At 38.9% G+C, this 21,283-nt stretch overlaps 1 protein-coding gene across 3 annotated transcripts in view; it reads left to right on the top strand.

The window, feature by feature from the left end:
• ANKRD11 (ankyrin repeat domain 11) overlaps nt 1-21,283 on the top strand; it is a 340,340-nt gene that overhangs the window by 238,800 nt on the left and 80,257 nt on the right. The gene's annotated exons all lie outside the window — the stretch shown is intronic.

Below are 21,283 nucleotides of genomic sequence, written 5' to 3'. Positions count from 1 at the left end.
TTATCTTAGGAAGATTTTTGAAGATCACCTGCAAAATAAGGTATCAAATACTGATACCTTTCTTGAACTGAACTGCCAAGCATTCAAACTCTACTGAAGGTAGCACACTAGCCAGATGGGGCTGGCCACGTTGTTTGAATGCTAAATGTATATTTACCTAAAAGACTATTTTAAGGGGGACAAGCTAGGTACGCAGTGGATAAAGCACTGGCCTTGGATTCAGGAGAACCTGAGTTCAAATCTGGCCTCAGACACTTGACACTTACTAGTTGTGTGACCCTGGGCAAGTCACTTAATTCTCATTGTGCCCCCGCCGTTCTCCCCCCCCCCCCCCCCAAAAAAAAAGACTATATTATGGAGAAGCTCACACAAGACAAGCCCTCATGGAGATCAGAAGAAGACCTACAGGGACACTCTCAAGGTCTCTCTCAAGAACTTTGGAGTCAGTAGGGAAACATGGCAGACACTGGCACAAGAGCACCCAGCATGGCTTGCTCACGTCAAAGAAAGGGCTGTGCTCTCTGAGCGAAGCAGAATTGCATAGCTCAAAGGAAACATGAGATAGATAGATTTAGTGACCCTTCCTTCCCAAATATTTATGTGAACTGTCTGCCCCTGTTTTGTGGTAGAGCCTTTTGAGTGCCACAGTCAGACAGCAGTCAGTCACCATGTACAAAAGAAAGCATTGATTACAAAGATTCATTATCCCTTCACCAAGATTAGGTCTTTGAATATTTACCAAAATAACGGCTCAGTGGATAACAGGTCACTAATCTGCAGTGGTATTGTCTTAATGTCAGGGTCATAGGGACAATTTAAATGTATTCCTTACTTAGGTTCCACATGATTTCTTTCTTCCTTCCTCTTTCTTTTTCTTTTAATGTTTTGTCATACTGACTTGATTCAGTCTTGTGCTTATTCCTTTATTCCTAGCAAATTGATGAGGAAATATCTATAAGTGTTAAGTGGACATATCCATGAACTGAGTGGAGGTCTTTTCATTTTGTCTCCTTCTTTACTTGGTCTGAGTTTGATTAATCATGTGACTATAGCCATTTTCTTCTGTAAAGCTGGGATGATCCTTATCTTTTGTGCCTTCTTTCTAGTACATTAAGTCACACTTTTGGAGCTGTAGTAATATTTTCATTGACTAAACTATTATCCTTGTAGACCAAATAGTTTAGCACAAAATACTGACTTCCAAAGTTCATGTTTTTAATAGCATTATTTTACCAGTTGATGTGTGTGTGTATATGTTTGAAAGAGCGAGACAGTTTCTTAATAATTATGATAAAAATGTAATTATGATCGAGATTTATTCAGAGGGCATTAGAGAGGCTCATGGGTGGGTATTAACAGGCTATAACATGTAAACCATGAACAGGTGCTGAACTAAAGCACATCGTCAAAGATGGAAAAAAAGATGGCCTGGTAATGTCTCCAGTGTGAAGCTAATGTGGATGGCCCCTGTGTGCTCTTGTCTCAACTTTATGTCCTTAAGTTTGTTTTTGTGTGGGGTTTTGTGTGTGTGTGTGTGTGTGTGTGTGTGTGGTGTGTGTGTGTGTGAGAGGCAATTGGGGTTAAGTGACTTGCCCAGGGTCACAAAGCTAGTAAGTGTTAAGTGTCTGAGGCAGATTTGAACTCAAGTCCTCCTGACTCCATGGCCGGTACTCTATCCACTGTGGCCACCTAGCTGCCCAGTCAACTTCGTGTCAAAGGAAGTAAGAAGGAACCTCCTGTGCACGTAGGCTAGATCGCCTGTGGAAGACAGAAATCACGAGGTGGGTGACGTGGATTATCTGTGATCTCTATCATTGGAGGCAGCATCCTCACAATGGAATATTTGAGTCACATGCCCAATTTGTGCAAGCCTCTCTGTTAGGTGCTAAGAGAGACAGAGAAATTAGGGTTTGGTCCCTTGTACTACAGAAATATCCTAATCTGCAAGGGTAGATGGGATCTTCACATTGGTTTTTGTGTTTTGGGAGAAGAGGTAAAGGGAAGGGGGGTTGTGTGTGTGTGTGTGTGTGTGTGTGTGTGTGTGTGTAATAGAGAGATACAGAAGGAGAGTCAAACAGAAGTCTTTGCATTTTGAAAGTCTCAAGCCACAGACCCTTATTCAATAAAAAATTGAACATTAGATCTGGATTTAAATGTATTTGTCACCAATTGTCATTAATTCACTGTTAATTGAATGATGGCTGCTAGAGTGAAACTGGGATAAAGTAGTCAACAAGCTTTAAGTGAAATTAGTGTTCCAGAGGAAGACTTGACTCTCCTGAGCTGTGCTGATCTTTCAGCAAACAGAGAGGCAAAAAGCCCTCAAAGGAGCTTATAGTCTAAGGGGGTGGCGTGGAGAAGCAATATTAAATAATTATCTATATATAAGATATATGCTTAGTAGATGAAGTTAAGCTGAAAGAAGAAAGAATTAGCAGCTAGATTATTGGAGCAAACAGAAGGGCGTGCTGTAGGAGATATAAATTGAACTGAATCTTGATGGGTATCAAGGACACTATTTTTTTTGGTGAGGCAATTGGGGTTAAGTGACTTGCCCAGGGTCACACAGCGAGTGTCAATTATCTGAGGCCAGATTTGAACCCAGGTCCTCCTGACTCCAGGGCCAGTGCTCTATCCACTGCGCCACCTAGCTGCCCCTGTAAAAGCTTTTTCAACAAGAAACATTTATTTTACTTTTTCCAGTTACATGTAAGGGTAGTTTTCAACATTCATTTTCATAAGATTTAGAGTTCCAAATTGTTCTCCCTCCCTCCCTTTCCTCCCTCCTCCACAAGATCACAGCCAAGTTATATATGTACAATCCACAAGTGCTCTTTTTATCAGTTCTTTATTTGGGGGTGGATAGTAAGCTTCCTCATTAGACCCTTGGGATTATCTTGGATCATTGCATTGCTGAGAGTAGTTAAGTCATTCACAATTACTCATTGAACAGTACTGCTGTCACTATGCACAATGTCCTCCCAGCTCTGCTCATTTCACTATACATCAGTTCATGAGTCTTTCCAGGTTTTTCTGGGATCATCCTGTTTGTCATTTCCTATAGCAGAAGACCATTCCACCACAATCATATAGCACAGCTTCTTCCATCATTCCTCAACTGATGGACATTCCCTTGATTCTCAATTCTTAGCCACCACAAAGAGTTGCTATAAATATTTTTTGTACAATTTCTTTTCTCTCTTCTCTTCTCTCCCCCCCCCCCCTTCTCTTTTTCATGATTACTATTGTTAACTGTTTCCCTTCTATCCTATCAAGGGCACTTTTTTGAAGTTCAGAGCAGTTCAAGCATGGTGTATATCCTGTACAAAGATATGGAACTAGGAATTGGAAATGTTTTTAAGGAACGGTTGGATTGCATACAGTGAGGAGACTGGAAATGTATTGAGGGGCCAGGGTATGAAATCCTTTAAATGCCACCTGGAATTTATATTTGATCCTGGAGGTAATGGCCCCTGGAGCTCCCTCTGTGGGGAAAGGACATGATAAGACCTGTGGTTGAGTCATTCTGGGAAGAAATTGGAGGCAAGAGAGAGGGCAGTGAGGAGGCTGTGAGGACTTGGGCCAGGATCAGGGTTGTGCGAATGAAAAGAAGGGGCTGTGAAGATCCAGGCAGAATCAAGGCCTCATCATCTATTGGATGTGTGGGGTGAGTGTGAGCAGAAGCCCCAGATATCCAGAACAAAGCTCATCTTTTCCCTCAGACAGAGCTCAGAGCAATGAAGGACTCGTTTGTTTGCTTGCTTGCTTTTGGGGGCGGGGGGGAGTGTATGCATGTTTTAAACATTGAAGGAGACATGGGCATATTTGTAGGTGGCATGGGTTGGGGCCAGTAGATGGGGAATGTGGGAATGTCTTAATTATAAAAGTATTTTATTATTTTCCAGTTACATGTAGAGATAGTTTTCAACACTTATTTTTATAAGATTTCTAGTTTCAAATTTTTCTCCCTCCCTTCCCTCCCCTCTCCCCAAGACAGCAAGTAATCTGATATAGGCTATATATATATATATATATATATATATATATATATATATATATATATATATATATATATGTACAATAACATTAAACATATTTCTGCATTAGTCATGTTATAAGAGAAGAATCAGAGCAAAAAGGAAAAACCTCAAAAAAGAAATAGTATGTGCAATCTGCATCCATATTCTACAGTTCTTTTTTTTTTTTCCCTGGATTTGGAGAGCCTTTTCCATCATGAGTCCTTTGGAACTATCTTGTACCATGGTATTGCTGAAAAGAATCAAGTCTATCACAGTTGATCAACACATAATGTTGATGATACTGTGTACAATGTTCTCCTGGTTCTGCTCATCTCACTCATCATCAGTTCATGCAAGTCCTTCTAGGTTTCTCTGAAATCTGCCTGCTCATCGTTTATTAGAATTCTACTACATTCATATACCACAACTTGTTCAGCCATTCCCCAATTGATGGGCAACCCCTCAATTTCCAATTCCTTGCCACTACAAAAAGAGCAGCTATAAATATTTTTGTACATGTAAGTCCTTTTCCCTTTTTTATGATCTCTTTGGGAATAAGACCCAATAGTGGTATTGCTCGGTCAAAGGGTATGCCCAGTTTTATAGCCCTTTGGGCATAAGGGAATGTCTTAATGGGAGCAGTTTGCTGGTAAAATTTGGAGAAAATGATTGGAAAATGGCTTCATTTAGAGGGGCTTCACTTAGGAAGGCAGAGAGTCTTCCTCTGGGAGTGGAAAGAAGGAAGAGACAGAAGAGGAAGATTTCTGAGTATTGTCAAATGCTGAGGAGTGGAAGGGAGATGAGAAAACTCTGTTCGTGGTCTCAATTGTTTTCTTGTTGAATTATGAATCAAGTTCCTTGGCTGAGAGAGTTTGGGGAGGGCATGCCATCTGAAGCTGAAGAGAGGAGGTTTAGAGGGAGCAGTGAATCAGTGAGGGAGAAATGGAATGTTTGCCTGTGGTAAGCACTGTTACATTCTATTTAAGGTCACAGGTACCACATGGATGAGGCGTGGCTAGATGTCTGAAACAAAGCTCTCAGGTTTCAGTGTACTGCAGGCTCCCAGTGTGTCACCAGCATGACAGAGCAGCCCCCAAAGCTTGTGTAGGAGGTACTAGGTCTTGGCCTGGGAAGGGTGTATTGTATTTAAACCCGATCACATTACATCTGGAGGCTTGTGTTCAATCAGTGCTTGCCTCTCTCATCATTTTATTGTTATTTTGAACTAAACACCAATTAAAATGGGCATTTCAATGCACAGCATGAAATAGAAGGAAAGCTTTGTGTCTCAAACTGAGTCCCTATTATTTGGAGCTTGCTTTTCTTTTTTAGAGCATAATAAATTCACTTTCAAAGTTATCCTGTTGTTGTTCAGTCATTTCAGTTGTGTTTGATTCTTTGTGACATTTGGGGTCTCCTCGGCAAAGATTCTGGAGTGGTTTACTCATCTTCAGTTTGTTTTACAGTTGAGGAAACTGGCAAATAGAATGAAGTGACTTGCACATGGTCACACAGTTAGGAAGTCACTGAAGCTGCCACTCATTTGAGTCTTTCTGACTCTCAGCCTAGTGCTCTATCCACTACACTACCTACCTGCCCTTAGAGACAAAGCAGTCCTTTTGGTCTTCTTTCTGTGGGGGAGGTCGGGAATCCTACCTGGCTGCCTCCTTCCTCCCACCTCCCTCCTAAATATTTGACGTTTTGTGTGACATCCTTTCAGGAATGACATTGATAAGCTGGAGCATAATGTAAATGAGGAAGGTCCTTGAGATCCTGTCATATGAGAGCCCTTGGGGGGACTGGGGCCTTTTTTTAGTCTGAAGAAGAGATTTCAGTGTGCTGTGATAGCTGTCTTCAAGTATTTGGAGAGCTGTGATGTGATAATTATGAGTTGGACGGTCTGACCTCTGACTTCCCATCCAGTTCTAAATCAGTAGTCTTTGATAACTTTTAAGGTATATTGTGATGAAAAAGGACTCAACTCATTCTCTTTATTCCAGAGGCCAAGGGAAATGTAGAAGCCACAAATTATTGCTTAAAATCAGGAGGAAAAAACACCACTCTTCCCTAACAATTAAGGTTTTGCAAATAAGATGTGAGCAGCTAGGTGGCACAGTGGTTAGAGTGCAAAGGAAGGCAGGAAGACCTGAGTTTAAATAAGGCTTCAGACACTAACAGTGTGACCCTGGGTAAGTCTCTTACCTTTGTAAAATGAACTGGAGAAGGAAATGGCAAACCACCCTAGTATCTTTACCAAGAAAACCCCTAGCAGGCCAGCCCCATTCTGGGTTCATGGCCTCTTCCCCACTGTAACGTCTGTTACACACAAACTCTTGTGGGTTCTTACCAAGCTTGGATAAAATGATCTGAAATTTCTTTTATGTTTTTCTTTTATTTTTTGTTTTCTTCTTTTTTGTTGGGGTTTCGGATGGGCCCGGGCCCCTGGCTGAGACACAGCTACCTCTGTTGGCACCTTTTTTTCCCCCCCTTTTGGTGAGGCATTTGGGGTTAAGTGACTTGCCTAGGGTCACTTTTTTTTCCTGCTCTGCTGGTCTCCTGACTGCGCTGTACAGACGGTCTCTCTCTCTCCCCAAAGGTGGCCTTCGGCTTTTGGTGAGTTTTATACAGAATATAGACAAAGCCTAGACTTAAGACGATTTGTATTGTATTTCTACTTTCCTATCCTTCTAATCAACATCACCTTGTGACTACCATAAAAATAAAAGCTCTATCTAGAAAACCAGAAGCTTCTTCCATTTACTAGTCTGGGAGACAAATTAAGGGAAAGGTTAAGTAGGGTAGATTTATGATCTAATATCCAATTTTAATCTCACAGTTTAGTTAATTGTTAAGTATTTGAAGCCGGATTTGAACTCAGTTCCTCCTGAATCCAGGGCCGGTGCTCTATCCACTGCTCCACCTAGCTGCCTGCCCCACGTTGGCACCTTTTTAATACCAGGAACTGAGTGGCTCTAGCCACTGAGTGGCCAGAATGAAATAAAATGCAAAAAAAGAAAAAAGGAAAAAAAAGAGAACCAAAAGCATAAAAAAAAAAAAAACCTCATAAAAATTGAAAATAAAGGTTCCTTGTATTTTTTTTTAAAAAGAACGAAAACCCCTAATGAGGTCATGAAGAGTCAGACACGAATGAAAATGACTAAACAACTGCCCCTGAAGGTTTTTAGGCAGGGAGCAACCTGAATTTTGGTGGGTATGTGGCTGTTGAGTAGATTTTTAGATATGGGTTGTATTAAATAGCTTCTGAGGTTCCTCCTAGAATTTGTCATTCACCTCTCTTGTTTTCCACAACATTTCCCTATTCTCATTTTCTTACTACTCATATCTATGTCTGTTTCTTGATTTTTTTCACTCTATTCCATTTTCCTGGAGTCTATTCTCAACACTCTTCACTCTAAATGCTCATTCCCTAGATGTCCTCTATTCTTGTTACTTCAATAATAATAGCATTAACTCACATTAAATAGTACTTTATGCCATTACAAAGTGCTTTCCTTATAACAGCTTTACTAATGAAAAAGTTCTCTCCCTTTTTTTTTTTTCAGCAGACATTGTACATTTGCAGAGATGCTAATTCATATGTCCAAGGTCATACAAGTCCTTTAGTGTCTGAGGAGCCGCTTACATACATCTTCATCTGTCCCAAGCGCTGTTTGCAGACTTGTTTCTGTTTCCTTCTCTCTGGTACTTGAGTCTCATTGTGCCTAAAGGTAGAATCATAATCTTGTCTCTTTCCCCTCTTTATCCTTCCAAAATTGCTCCCTTTCCTATCTTCACTGTTTCTATTTATCACAAAGCTATTCTTTCTGTAACCCAGTCACTAAGCCATCTTTTGACTGCTTGCCTATTGAAAAATGACATTATGGATGTGAGTCCATTCCTTGTGTATATTGGATATGAAACTCATCATTATCATGTGAGGCATAAATTCCTTCTCACTCTACCAATGCTACTACTTATTAAGTGCTTACTATTTTTTTTATTAATATTATTATTATTTTATTTTATTAGCCAGTCACTGTGCTAAGTGTTGGCAATACTGATACAAGCAAAAGAGAGTCCTTTCCTTCTAAGCGCTTACACTGGAATAGGAGGGCAAAATGGAACAGGAGGAGATCTGTGGCCTGGGCCCTCCTTAAATGGAGGTCCTGGAAGGAAGCTCTTCCCCTTCTAACCAGAGGAAAGGGGAGCATTTCTGGGCTGCATCCTCCAGGGATTCCTGCTCCCTCAGCATAAGGGAGGTGCCCAGAGGTTAACAGCCTGGTATGAAGAGATGGTGGGCCTGGATGGCCTCTGATAACAGAGGTTCTTGGAGGAAGCCTACAACTTCATTCAGAGAGGACGTCTGAGGCATGGCTTCCAGAGGAGAATGTCATCAGTCTACCTTTTATTGTGGTATTTTTTTAATGCATACTTGCCTTATTGTTTCCATTTAAAATTACTTGTTCAAAATCTTTAAGAGTTTATGTCATCAGAATTATCTTTAAAAAAAAATTGTGAACCTGTTTCTGACTTAGCTCTCCATACCCTAACCATAGTTTTGAAAATTACTTGATCACCATTTTCCAAATTTTTTTGAAGTGACATTTAATATTCAAGTCACATATCTATTCATTTTCAGCTTGATGAATTAATATAGAATAAGATGTTGATCTAAACCTAAATTTTCTACACATAATCCCCCCCTACAGGAAGCCTTTCCCAACCCCTTAATCCCAGTGCCTTCCTCTGCCAGTTATTTCCTAATTATCCAGTGTATAGCTTTCTCTGTATATTTTTGTTTGCATATCCCTCATTAGATTGCAAGCTCCTTGAGGGCTTAAGACAGGGAATATTTTTTACCTCTTTTTGTATCCCCAGACCTTAGCGCAGTGCCCTGTACATAGTATGAGATGAATATTGATTTACTGATTGTTTGATAATTTCCCCAGCAGGAATCCTACCAAGGGAGCCCTACCAATAATTAATGTTCTTGGGTTTATCAAAGATTAGATTACTGTTTTCTTTGGGTTCTCTTTCTTGTCTAATTAGATGAATTGACAAAGGATATTAACAGTTTTCAAAAGAAGAATTGCCAGCAACAATTGACTACCTGAAATTATGCTCCAAATCATTAATCATTAAAAACGCAATTGAAAAAACTGCTCTGGAGTTTCTCCCTTGCACTACACAAATTGGCAAAGATGGCAGAAAATGATAACTGTTGGAGGGGCAGTAGGAAGCCAGGGCCATCAGTATACTGGTCAAAGAGCAGAAAAGTTGTTCAATAATTCTGGATTTGACTTTGAAATTATCAAAGTCAACATGCACTTATTGAGTGCCTGCTATTTTTCAGGTGCTAGGCTAAGTAATGGGGATACAGATATTAGCAGAAGGAAGAGAATCTCTTCCCTTAAGCTTACTGAATTTCAGTGGGGGTAGGACACTAGAGAAAGGGAGCTGCAAAGCAGGGACGATGGTGGTGAATACCAGAGAATTCAGAAATAGAGCTAGCTGAGGAAAGAAGAATGGCTATTCTAAACCCTCCCTCAGAATGGAGATTCTGGGGGAGAAGAGAGCTCTACGATGAGAGATAGGGCCCTAGAGGCAAAGACATGTTAGGGTGAGGAGGCCATAGACACCTAGGGAAGTTCCATGATGAGACGGAAGCTGAGGCATTGGTGAAGTCTGGAGATTGAGAATCAGAGCCGGGAGGGGAGAGTGACTCAACTGTTCAACCCTTTGACCCAGCAATGCATTTCCTAGACATGTCCCCAAGGACATCAGAGATGAAGACAGAGTCCATTATAAATGAAAATATTTTGAACAGCAATTCCTTGTTGGTAGTAAAGTATTGAAAATAATGTGGGTGCCCACAAAGGTGAAAATGACTAAAAACCTTGGATGTATAAATATGATGGAGTATTATTATACAGTAACAAATAATGAAATGAGAAGTTCAGGTTGAAATGTGGAAAGATTTATGAATTGATGCAGAGCAAAGTGAGCAGAAGAGAATGGTATATACAATGACTTCAACTATGTAAATGCGATCACTAAAAGTAAATTAAATTCACAGTAATAGAAAAACCCGTGGGTGTCCTAGGAAACTTCTAATGCAACATACCTTCTCCTTTACTATTAGCACAGAATCTTACCTACATAATAGACATGGTCTCTATTGCATGTAATTTTACTCCAATATTTTTCTTTGTCTCTAGGAAGCATTTAATTTGGAAAGAACATTGAGAAATAAATGTGATATAAATACAAAGGGCCTCAAGAAAACATTTTAAAGGAGATGTCATGGTTTAAAAAAGATCAGATACACTACTAAGAAAATGTGACTTGAAATTATTTAAAGATGTATATACAGGGTTCTTTAAAATTTTGGCTCAGAAATTTCAAGATTCCATTGCATAGAGTAGCATAGGAAATTCTGTATAGGCAGCATCCCGTTAGAAGCAACAACAAGAAAAAGAAGCGACTAGGTGCTTATCTTGGCAAAACTTATTGTTGAAGATATGGACCTTTTGCCAGCCCTAGTAGGCTTTGCAGAACTAATGTTTTGCATTTGAAGAAGGAAGATATTTCAATAAGAAGTGCATATTCCTAGCTCACATGTATAGTACTTCCAGGTTTACAAATTGCTTCATGTACATTATTTAATTTGAGCCTCGAATCTCCATTTTACAGATTAGGAAACTCATTCACAAAGAATTAAATGATATGCCTAACTCCTGTGTGTCTAAGGCAAGGAATTATTAACCTATAACCTTTGTGTCTGTATGTGTGTGTGTGGGGGGTATTTGGGGTTAAGTGACTTGCCTAGGGTCACATAGCTAGTAAGTGTTAAGTATCTGAGGCCGAACTTTTTTTTTTTTAAGAATGATTTGATAACTATTTTGAAATGATTTATTTCTTTTGTAAATTCTGTGGACTTTATGCATTTAAAAGCATTACCCTGAAAAGGGTGTATAGGCTTCATGAGACTTCCAGAGTCAGTCAGATATACAACAGTTCTAAGAACCCCCAGTCTGGATTTTGAATGCTAATCTTCTGGATTCTGTTACTAGCCTTTTTATCTCATATGTCACGCTACCTCTCATGGAAATTGTTCCAGAACTGAAGATTTGACTCAGCTGTAGACTCAGACTAGCTAGTGTAAAGAATTGTTATTTGAGGGTTTTATGACCCCATCTTTTATGAAACTTTGGGGACCAATTTTTAATTGGGGAGTGTTAGCTAAGCTGCCCGCCACAATATTGGGGCAAGGAAGGAGACTGGCAGCCTCCCTCAAAACAGATCAGGATTTATTTAACAAGAATGAACTTAAAAGAACACAAACAGTATCAGTAGGATCAAGGGAAAGGAAATAAAATGGGGAAAGGGAAATTATACAGCCTGAACGACACCACCGCCCAGGAATCAGCCGAGAATACACAGCCAGGTCCTGTCACCTTCCAGCTTCCAGCTAGAATGCTGGAAAAGCTCCCTTCTTCCCAGCACACCCCACACAGCCCCCAGCCAATGGGATGGCCACTCTGACAGTCACATGACTGCCCTCACTAGGCTTCCAATCGTTATAATTTTGCCAGGCCCATGTAGGCGTCAGCAACTGGTGATGACTTGAGGTGCCAGCGCCATGGCAACGGCTACAACCAGGAGGTGGAGCACCCTGAGGTTTGAGGAGCCCCAGGCCAGTGTAAGCCAAGGTTTTTTTTTTTTTTTTTTAATTCTAGCCCAAAGATGGGGTCATAAATAGATTATGGGGATGACAATGTTCCGAATAGACTAACTGGATTAGAATGCTTTTTGTTAAGAAGTAAGATGGAGCAAGATATTCTCCTAATGTTCATAGGACTGTTTCCCAAAATATCTTCCGGGATGCCTCAGTAGGGCATGGAAGTCATCCTGGAGTTCTTAAAGGCTCTTCCACTGAGCAGGACATTTGCCTATCTACCCAACTGGAATAGGTGCCAGCATAACCTGCTCTATGGTCGTTTTCCCAAGGACTGGCAGAATGAAATTCTCATTGTGAGGAATTTTTGCCCTTGAAGCACATGACGTTTTTCAGTCATAGCAGCTCTCTGAAACCAGCTATTAAATTTGGTAGGGGTGGTATGACTTCTCATAGCAAACAAATTACAAATTCTTGAAGCATTGCAATAAAATATTATAGAACATTAATATTTTGTAATGGCTTTCAATATACGAATATTCTCACTTTTAAACTGGCTGTACTCTTTTGGGGACTTTCCTGACATTTCTGTCCTGTACCACATTGTTTACCTTCTGTCCCCACTTTTCGTCTTCCTTTTCTGTTTTGTCTTTTCCCCATTAGATTGTAAGCTCCTGGAGGATAGGGATTTGTCTTCTTTTGTTTGATTTTCATATTTGTATCCCTAGTGCGTAGCATACGTAGGGTAGATGCTTAATAAATATTTATTAAGTACTGACTCTTTATTCTTTCAGCCCTTTAAGTTTTGGAGTGAATTAGCAGATGAGAAATATCTTGAAAATAGTACTTCTCTTTATAAGATGACTGTCCTATACATAGGAATTAAAGGGGGGAAATACTTCAGTGGCTGAAATTTCTGTTGTAACCAAATCAGTATTTAAATGTGTTTTTTTTTTAATATTTAAAATTTTTGAAAAATAATTTTCAGGAATCAAACTTTTATTTTCTCTTTTCCCCCAACCATGTGAAAAACCAAAACTCTATGTCGTGAGCATAGTCCAACAAAAGAAACTCCCACATTAGCCATATCCAAAAAATGTCTTTCTCCATAGTTCTTCATCTTCTCTGTCATATATCAGCCTTCATCATCAGTATGCAGAAATCCTAGTTGATCATTGTGTGGACCAAACTTCTTGTTTTTCATAATTGTTTATTTGTTGTTTGTCCTTTATTCTCAGACAGGACCATGACATTGGGGTGATGTCATGACTTACAGTGAATTGGATTTAAGTGAATGAGGGCCATGCAAAGTCACCAGCCTCACTCTCTCCCCTAGAGCCATCTGGGTCCCTGGCTAGATATACGTTAAGACAACTAGAGATGGCCCAGGATGCAATGGGAAGCCTTAGCCTTTGTTACAGTATTGAAATCATCACATAAATTCTCCTATTTCTGCTCAATTCACTCTGTATCAGTTAATGCAAATGTTCCTAGTTTTCTCTGACTTGATCTCTTCATTTATTATAGTTTAATAGTATTCCATTACATTCCTATATAATGATTTGTTTAGCTGTTTCCCAATTAATGGAAATTACCCCTTAGCTTCCAGATCTTTCCCACTACAAAAAAGAATTGATATAACCATTTTAATAGATATTGGACCTTTTCTTCTTTGATTTCTCTTGGTTATAAATCTTGTATTGAGGTTTTGCGTTAAAGGTTCAGTAACTCTTTCAGTAACTAAGAAAAATTACAAAATTTCCAAAATGGATTTACAAATTCATAGCTCCAGGGGCCAGGTAGTTGGCGCAGTGGATAGAGCACTGGCCTTGGACTCAGGAGTACCTGAGTTCAAATCTGACCTCAGATACTTAACACTTACTAGCTCTGTGATCCTGGGCAAGTCACTTAACCCCAATTGCCTCACTTAAAAAAAACCAAAACAACAAACAACAACAACAAAAAACAAATTCATAGCTCCAGAAACAGGGCATCCATGTGCCTGCTTTTCTGTATCCCCTCCAGTGTTTGTGATCTTCTTTGTATGCTTTCTGGGTTTGAAGTGTAAATTCAGCATTGCTTTAATTTGCATTTCTTTAATTATGATTTATTTGGAACACTTTTTTCATTTGGTTGTCAATAGCTTGGGTTTCTTTCCTTAAGAATGAAATCACCTTAGAGCATTTATCAGAGAGTGTCTTAGAGATAACAAAATACCTTTGTTCTCTCTTGTGAGAAAGATGGAGGGGAGGAATAATTGGGAACAAAATATTGTATACAGTTTCATATAAGGTTCATTTCTCCATTAGATTTCCTATAGCAGGTATTTTTGCTTAATATGTTTAAGGGGATGGTTTAAATCTAGGAAGGAGGAAAAGTCTGCAATGTAAAAACAAAAGACATCTTTTTTGTTTTTTTAAATGAATGAGTACCTGAAGAAAGACCTAATATATTTGCCAAATATGGTGGACATCACTTTTTAATCTGTTATAGAATAATTCACAGGTAGTACATAGAATTCATTTTACTATTTCTGAGTTTTATGGCTATAAAACCATAATCTTTTGCATTTGATTTTATCATCATTTCCATGGCAACTGATAGTACTGTCATACTTGAGTGTTGAGCTCTTAGCTAGTGAGATTCAAGTACCAACTAACATTTACAACTCGGCATAAAAATTTTCTATATTTATTCAGCCTGTAAGTCTGAAAGTTTCTCCCTTTTTGCCTCTTTAATAATATGTCTAAGATTTACTTAGAAGGAAAGGGAAGAGTAGTAGCTAATCACATTTGTTCTACATCCTAGACATTTTAGGAGGAGACTACTTGGTTAACTTTATATGCTGTACACATGTTAATGAAAAGGAAAATAGCAATAATAATCCAGCCTTTCAGAAACTCAGTTGACCCTGTGATTATACTCATTAAGATATTCCCATCAGTGATACACATTTCAATCCATCTGTGTCTGCCTATCCTGTGTACTCTTTTCATGTTCTCTTATGAGGTCATCACAGATCTGCTAAGTAAGGTTAGTGCCCTTCCCCATTTTTACCTGTTCTTTCTCCTCTGTTGCCAGTTCATCTTTTTTTAAAAAAATTATTTTCCTATTCTTTGATATATTTTATATTGCAACTTGTCAACATTTACTTTAATGTCTGCATTTCCTTCTGTGTGCTTCTTCTAAAGCCACACACACATATATAGGTATGTGTGTGTGTGTATGTATGTATGTATGTATGTGTATACACATCCTAAAATACTAGCATTAAGTAGATGATTTTCCAATTTTTGGATTTTTAAAGGAACTTCATAATATACTACAGACAATCCATTCCACTTTCCTACTTCTTAGTTCTGGCACCAGCTTATTTCCATTTGTTTTTTTGTTTTTTTTGTTTTTTGTTTTGGTAGGGCAGTGAGGGTTAAGTGACTTGCCCAGGGTCACACAGCTAGTAATTGTCAAGTGTCTGAGGCCGGATTTGAACTTGGGTTCTCCTGAATCCAGGGCTGGTGCTTTATCCACTGCGCCACCTAGCTGCCCCTCTATTTGGTTTTTTTAAAAATCTACATAGAAATATTGATACATAATTGGGAGAGGTGATACAGTATGCAAATTTATATTTCTGTGTGTTTATATAGTGTCTCTATATATTCATTGACAATACGGTTTCTTAACCATTTTATGTGCAATGGATCTCTTTTCCAGTTTACTGATGCCTGTTGAGCTCTTTGAAGAAAATTTTGAAATGTATATATAAAATGCTTTAAGATGACAAGGGCAACCAATTATTTACATTTTTTAAAAGTTCATGGTTCAAGTTAAGAACCTCTGCTTTAGTTAGTTAGGAAGAGCTTGAAGATGTAAAACCAGAATTTTTTCAAAGTTTCCATTATTTGAGGATTTTTAATAATTAAGACTCTTAGCTGAGGTTTCCAAAAGTTCTATACTAAATAATAGCATATATGTGTCTTACTTTTGTCAAAATACCAGTCCTTGCATGATCCTTTTACTTTGCCATGACCTGCCTTTAAAAATGACATCTCCATTTGCCTACAGTGATTTCATTTGCTATTATGAGCTACTTTCATGTGAGTGTATTTAGAAGATTTATTCATGTATTTTTGTGTTCTTTATGGAATGTTTTAGGAAAGTTTATTTGTGACTGCAGAATTTTTCCTGGCCATGAAGCAATATTGATAAGATAATCTTTGTTTTAATAGCAATATGCATAATGGTATCTAATAGTTCTATAGTGATTTCTATGAACCAGGCACCGTGCACTTTACAATTATTAACTCATTTGGTCATCACAACAACTCTGAGAATTAGGTGCTATTATTGTCCTCATTTTACAGTGAGAATACTGAAGCACACAGGTTAAGTCATTTACAGAGGACCTAGTTTGGAAGTGTTTCATGCCTACCATTCTATCCACTGCCCTACCCACCTGTTATAATCAAAGTGCTTTGTTTTCTTCTTTAAATATGGCAGTTGGCTCTCTAGAAGTGATGTTTATCGGCTAGTGAATCCTCCAGTTATGCCCAGGAAGCAATTTTGCTAAAATAAAATGTAGCTTTTTTGATGATTTAAAAAAAAACAACAAACACCCCAAAACCTTTTTTACTAAGGGTTTTGTTTTTTCTTTGAAGATGTTGTTTCTTTTCTTTTGTGGGGGAGGGGATCAGAGTGGGGAAGCCTCTGTATTGAGAGGAGCTATTTTATGATACTTTAAAATCATTCTTGCTTTCCAGGCTCTTTTCTGACATTTAAGAACACAAATTTGAACATAAGACTCTGAGTATGATTGCAATGGTAATATATTTATAAATAGATCCAAAGGAATGTTGTTCAGAGCCCTAACTAGCAATTCCATGCCAGGGGCAAGTACCTTAAAAATGTTGGGAAATGGAGGAGAGAGAGAGAAACAGGTCTTCCTCTACCTTCTTTATAGGTGGCTACAATAAGGGAAGCCAGGTTAGATGAGTTAGGGAGCAGGTGACTTCAAGTGTTGCAAGATCCCTTGTCTTAGGGAAAAGAAGCCATAGCTTTCACTTTCATTGATTCCTGCTTGCTTTTCCTTGTTGATCCTGAACTCAAACACTCCATCAGTAGATTATAGTTGTAGCAAGTTTTGGAGAATCCTGTGACAATATGGCTTTAGATAATGACCAACACCACCCCTTTTTCCAACTCCAGAGACGGGTGCTGGGGATAGGGATGGGAAGGCATAGTGGAATTGTTTCTCTCAACCTTTTGTCACCTGGGGAAGGGAAAGGGAAATAGTCTCACCTTGAATATAGAGGGTAACCAGCCATTGGGGTTAGGGAGCCAGAGTACTCTTTGGGGAGCTGGGCTTACCTTCTAAATGTTGAATCCTGCTTGCCCCACTCTAGTAATGGCTCTGAACTTTGAGAGTTTGGTTATTTGAACTAGTTATGTTGTCCTCTTGGAGAGTTTTCTTCTATACCTACAGTCCATTCTTTGTAAATCCTAGAAAATGCAAAATCTCATCAAATCTTTATTTGTTGACTTGAATTTTGATGCTTTGAAATAGCCAAAGTGACGAACATTATGGGGAAGCTAGGTGGTGCAGTGGATAGAGTCCCAGGCCTTGAGTTAGGAAGCCTCATCTCATGAGTTCAAACCTGGCCTCAGGTGCTAGCTGTATGACCCTGGGCAAGTCCCTTCACCCTCTTTGTCTTAATTTCCTCATCTATAAAATGATCTGGAGAAGGAAATGGCAAAGCACTCCAGTAAACCTTAAGAAAACCCCAAATGAGGTCACGAAGAGTCAGACACAACTGAAAAATGACTGACCAAGATGAATATGATATGTATCCCTGTTTGGGATTATACTTTTTTTGGGGGTTATTTCTGATTTTTTCTTTTTTTCTTTCATAAAAGTATTTTATTATTTTCCAGTTACATAGTTTTCAACATTTGTTTTTATAAGATTTCTAGTTTCAAATTTTTCTCCCTCCCCGCCCCAAGACAACAAGCAATTTGATATAGGTTATATATGTACAATCACATTAAACATATTTCTGCACTAGTCATGTAATAAGAGAATAATCAGAGCAAAAAGGAAAAACCTTAAAGAAGAAAAACAAAAAGAAAATAGAAATAGTATGGTTCAATCTGCATCTAGATTCCATAGTTCTTTTTTTCTGGATTTGGAGAGCATTTTCCATCATGAATCCTTTGGAACTATCTTGGACCATTGTATTGCTGAGAAGAGTCAAGTCTATCACAGTCGATCAACATACCATGTTGTTGATACTGGGTTCTGCTCATCTCCCTCAGCAACAGTTCATGTAAGTCCTTCCAGGTTTCTCTGAAATCTGCCTGCTCATTGTTTCTTATAATCCAATAGTATTCCACTACATTCGGAATTATAATTTTTTTTTAAAAAATGAGCAATGTTGACTTGCCATTTCACTTGCTCTGGTGGCAAAAGAAGCTATTCCAAAAGGCTTTTGAGGATTAATAACCCTGTTTGAATAGATGGATGGATTGTTTGGCAAGACAATATTCATTTTAGATACTTAAATTCTGTTATATTTGTTTATAAAACAAACAGTGTAATACAGTGGCATTCATTCAGTCAGCTGGCATTTTAAGTGTCTTCTGTGTTCTAGGCTCTGTATTAACTTATGGGAATACAAATCAAGTCCATTAAAAAAATAAGTGGGGGGGTGCAGCTAGGTGGCGCAGTGGATAGAGCACTGGTCCTGGAGTCAGGAGTACCTGAGTTCAAATCCCACCTCAGACACTTAACACTTACTAGCTGTGTGACCCTGGGCAAGTCACTTAACCCCAATTGCCTCACTTAAAAAAAAAAAAAGGCAAACCAGTCCCATCTCTACAGTAGTAGCTCACAAGCTAATGGGAGAGACTATCTGTCTGTCTATATATGATACATAGAAGAAAATTGCTGTATTCTCTGAAGGAAGGCATTAAGGAAGATTGGGAAAGGCTGAGATTTGTAGGAAGCAAGGAGGTGGAGATGAGGAGGGAGAAAGGTCCTTGAGATAGCCAGTGAAATGGCATGTCATGAAATGGAGGCCAGTAGAAGGGCAGAAAGAGACCAGGTAAGAAAAAAGGGATTTAAAGTCTAAACAGGATTTCATGTTTGTCACTGCAGTTGATTCAATTGAATTGAAGGCAGTTGGAGGGCAGGACTTGGTTAGTCTGTGTCTTGAACCCCGATATCACGAAAAGTCTCAGCCACCTCATTTAGATCTGTTTCACCTACAGGGGCTTCTTTGTCGCATGCTGGTCAGCCCTCAGCCCCGTGTCCTTTATGTATTCTTCTCTCTGTCGTGCCATAAGCTCCTTCACAGTCTTTTTTATCTCCCTAGTTACTACAGTGCATGGCATAAAATAAAGCAGTGAATACACTAGAATTCTCTCTCTGTCCCCCCCCCCCCCGACCTCTTTCTCTTTTCTCAGTTTTTCAGTATAAAAAATGGAGAATAACATTCAAAAAGAAGCTAGAGATTGGGGAGGGGCAGACATTGGGATCTGGAGCTTGATGGTGAAGTCCAGAGGGGCATAGCTGGTGGGGACCCTAGAACGTACTCTGAGGATTGCTGTGATTTGGGGTTTGCTCCCAAAGTACAGATAGTTTCGGGATGTCTTTGTAGAAAACTTCCAGAGTCAGTGTAACTGGTCTGGGCTTAGCACATTCCCAGAAGGAGAACAGTTGTCTCTACAGATACATATTAGGACGTATGCTCTGAAACACCTTTTCCTCGGAGACACAATTTCTGTGCCAACTAGTTGCCCTTCATAATAATAAGAAATTATTTGACTGTGAATGAGATTTAGCTGCAAACATGAAGACAACATCTCATCTACAGAATTGTACTTGTACCTGATAAATGGTTGAATCTATATAGATGGACTTGCTATTGTTTAAATTTCTTTGGTATCAGCACCAACTCATCATCAAAGAGCTCTTATTTGAATACTTGGCACCAAACATAAGTGGTTACTGAAATATATAGAGTCGAATGTCTTTTTTGATTTTCAAGGATTATAATAGGTAGTTAAAAAAATTATTGGGACTAGGCTGGGGTTTCTAAATTATTATTACTTATATATTAATGGCCATTAGGCTTTTTCTCCTGTTTTGGCAGTAAGCATTTATTATTAATTGATATTAAATATTAGTAAAGTATTGACTGTGTTGCAGTTTAGCACAAGCCCTAGCTTGGGCCATGTCTCTTAGAGAGAGCTCACATGGCCTCAAGCCTAATCTGTCTTAAAAGGAGAATGTGCATCAGTCCACAGCGATTCCAACCCAAGAGCATTAACCTAAGATGGCAACAGCCAGGAGCCACTTGAAGTCTTGCCTTTTATCCTCTTCTCGTAGAGGCGGGCCACTATATACTGTTCAAAAAGTTAATTGGCTAGCATCATTCAATTCCATTGGTTGACATAACTTGAGGGTGGTTCAAATGAAAATGAGCTGTACTGGATGACATCATGAAGTGAAGACCTAAATAGGAGGGACCCTGGGAGAAAGGGTGAAGTCCAGTCTTTTGGTATTTCTCAGGAACTGGTGCGTTCACTGTCTTAGGGGTCTTCAAGCAGAAGTAGGTGACCACTCAGAACAAAAACAATGGTAGCATTGCTGTTCAGTGTTTTTGTTTGGTTTACAGCAAGAGTTCTTAACTTGGGACTCAGATCCAGATGGGGTCAGTATAGAGATTTCTACTCATTCAAATGGGGGAAAGCAATTACATCTTTATTTTCACTAACCTATGGTTTCCTTTTTATCCATCTAACAATTTAATTCTGACAAAGTGTTCATAGACCTCCTTAGACTTCCAGAGGGCTCCATGACAAAAGAAAGGATCAATATCCCCTAATTTAAGAGGGCTCCCTGCTCTCTCTCCTGCCATATGTAGCACACTTTTCTAATATGATTACCTTTCTTAACACATCTGCAGGTGTATAGTTCCTCAAGTGTAGCCACAGCACCTTTTCTCTTCCAGTGTACCTTCCTATTGGTCCATCCTGCTTCTTTTGTTGTCCATCTTTCTGATTCTGTATGCATTACACCTTTTTCTAGATTCCATACTGTATGTCACTCATCTGTTTTGTTTCTTCCCCCCTCCCCATGTCAAAGAAGATATTACCTTATATTGTTACTTTTCTACATAATCTTTCATAAGATATTCAATTTATTAATGTAGTATGTATTCTTTGATATGTGGTAGGGGTGTGTGTGCGTGTGTGTGTCTCTGTGTGTCTGTGTATGGGGGGGGGTTGATTCACTTATCTATTTCTTACTTTTATTTTTATTGGGCAATTGGGGTTAAGTGACTTGCCCAGAGTCACACAGCTAGTAAGTGTTAAATGTCTGAGGCCGGGTTTGAACTCGGGTCCTCCTGAATCCAGGGCCAGTGCTCTATCCACTGGGCCACCTAGCTGCCCCTTACTTTTATTTTTACATATGGTTTTTTCACTTGGATGCAAACTCTGTGAGGGCTAAGACCATATGTACCAAAATGTAAACAACATGTAATGTTACAGATAGTTTTTTTCTTTTTCTTTTTTCTTCTTATTCCTT

This window comes from Dromiciops gliroides, chromosome 2, assembly GCF_019393635.1.
Source record: "Dromiciops gliroides isolate mDroGli1 chromosome 2, mDroGli1.pri, whole genome shotgun sequence".
Taxonomy (NCBI): Eukaryota; Metazoa; Chordata; class Mammalia; order Microbiotheria; family Microbiotheriidae; genus Dromiciops; species Dromiciops gliroides.
Note: the sequence above shows the minus strand (reverse complement) of the source record. Positions and strands in the feature narration are given on the sequence as shown.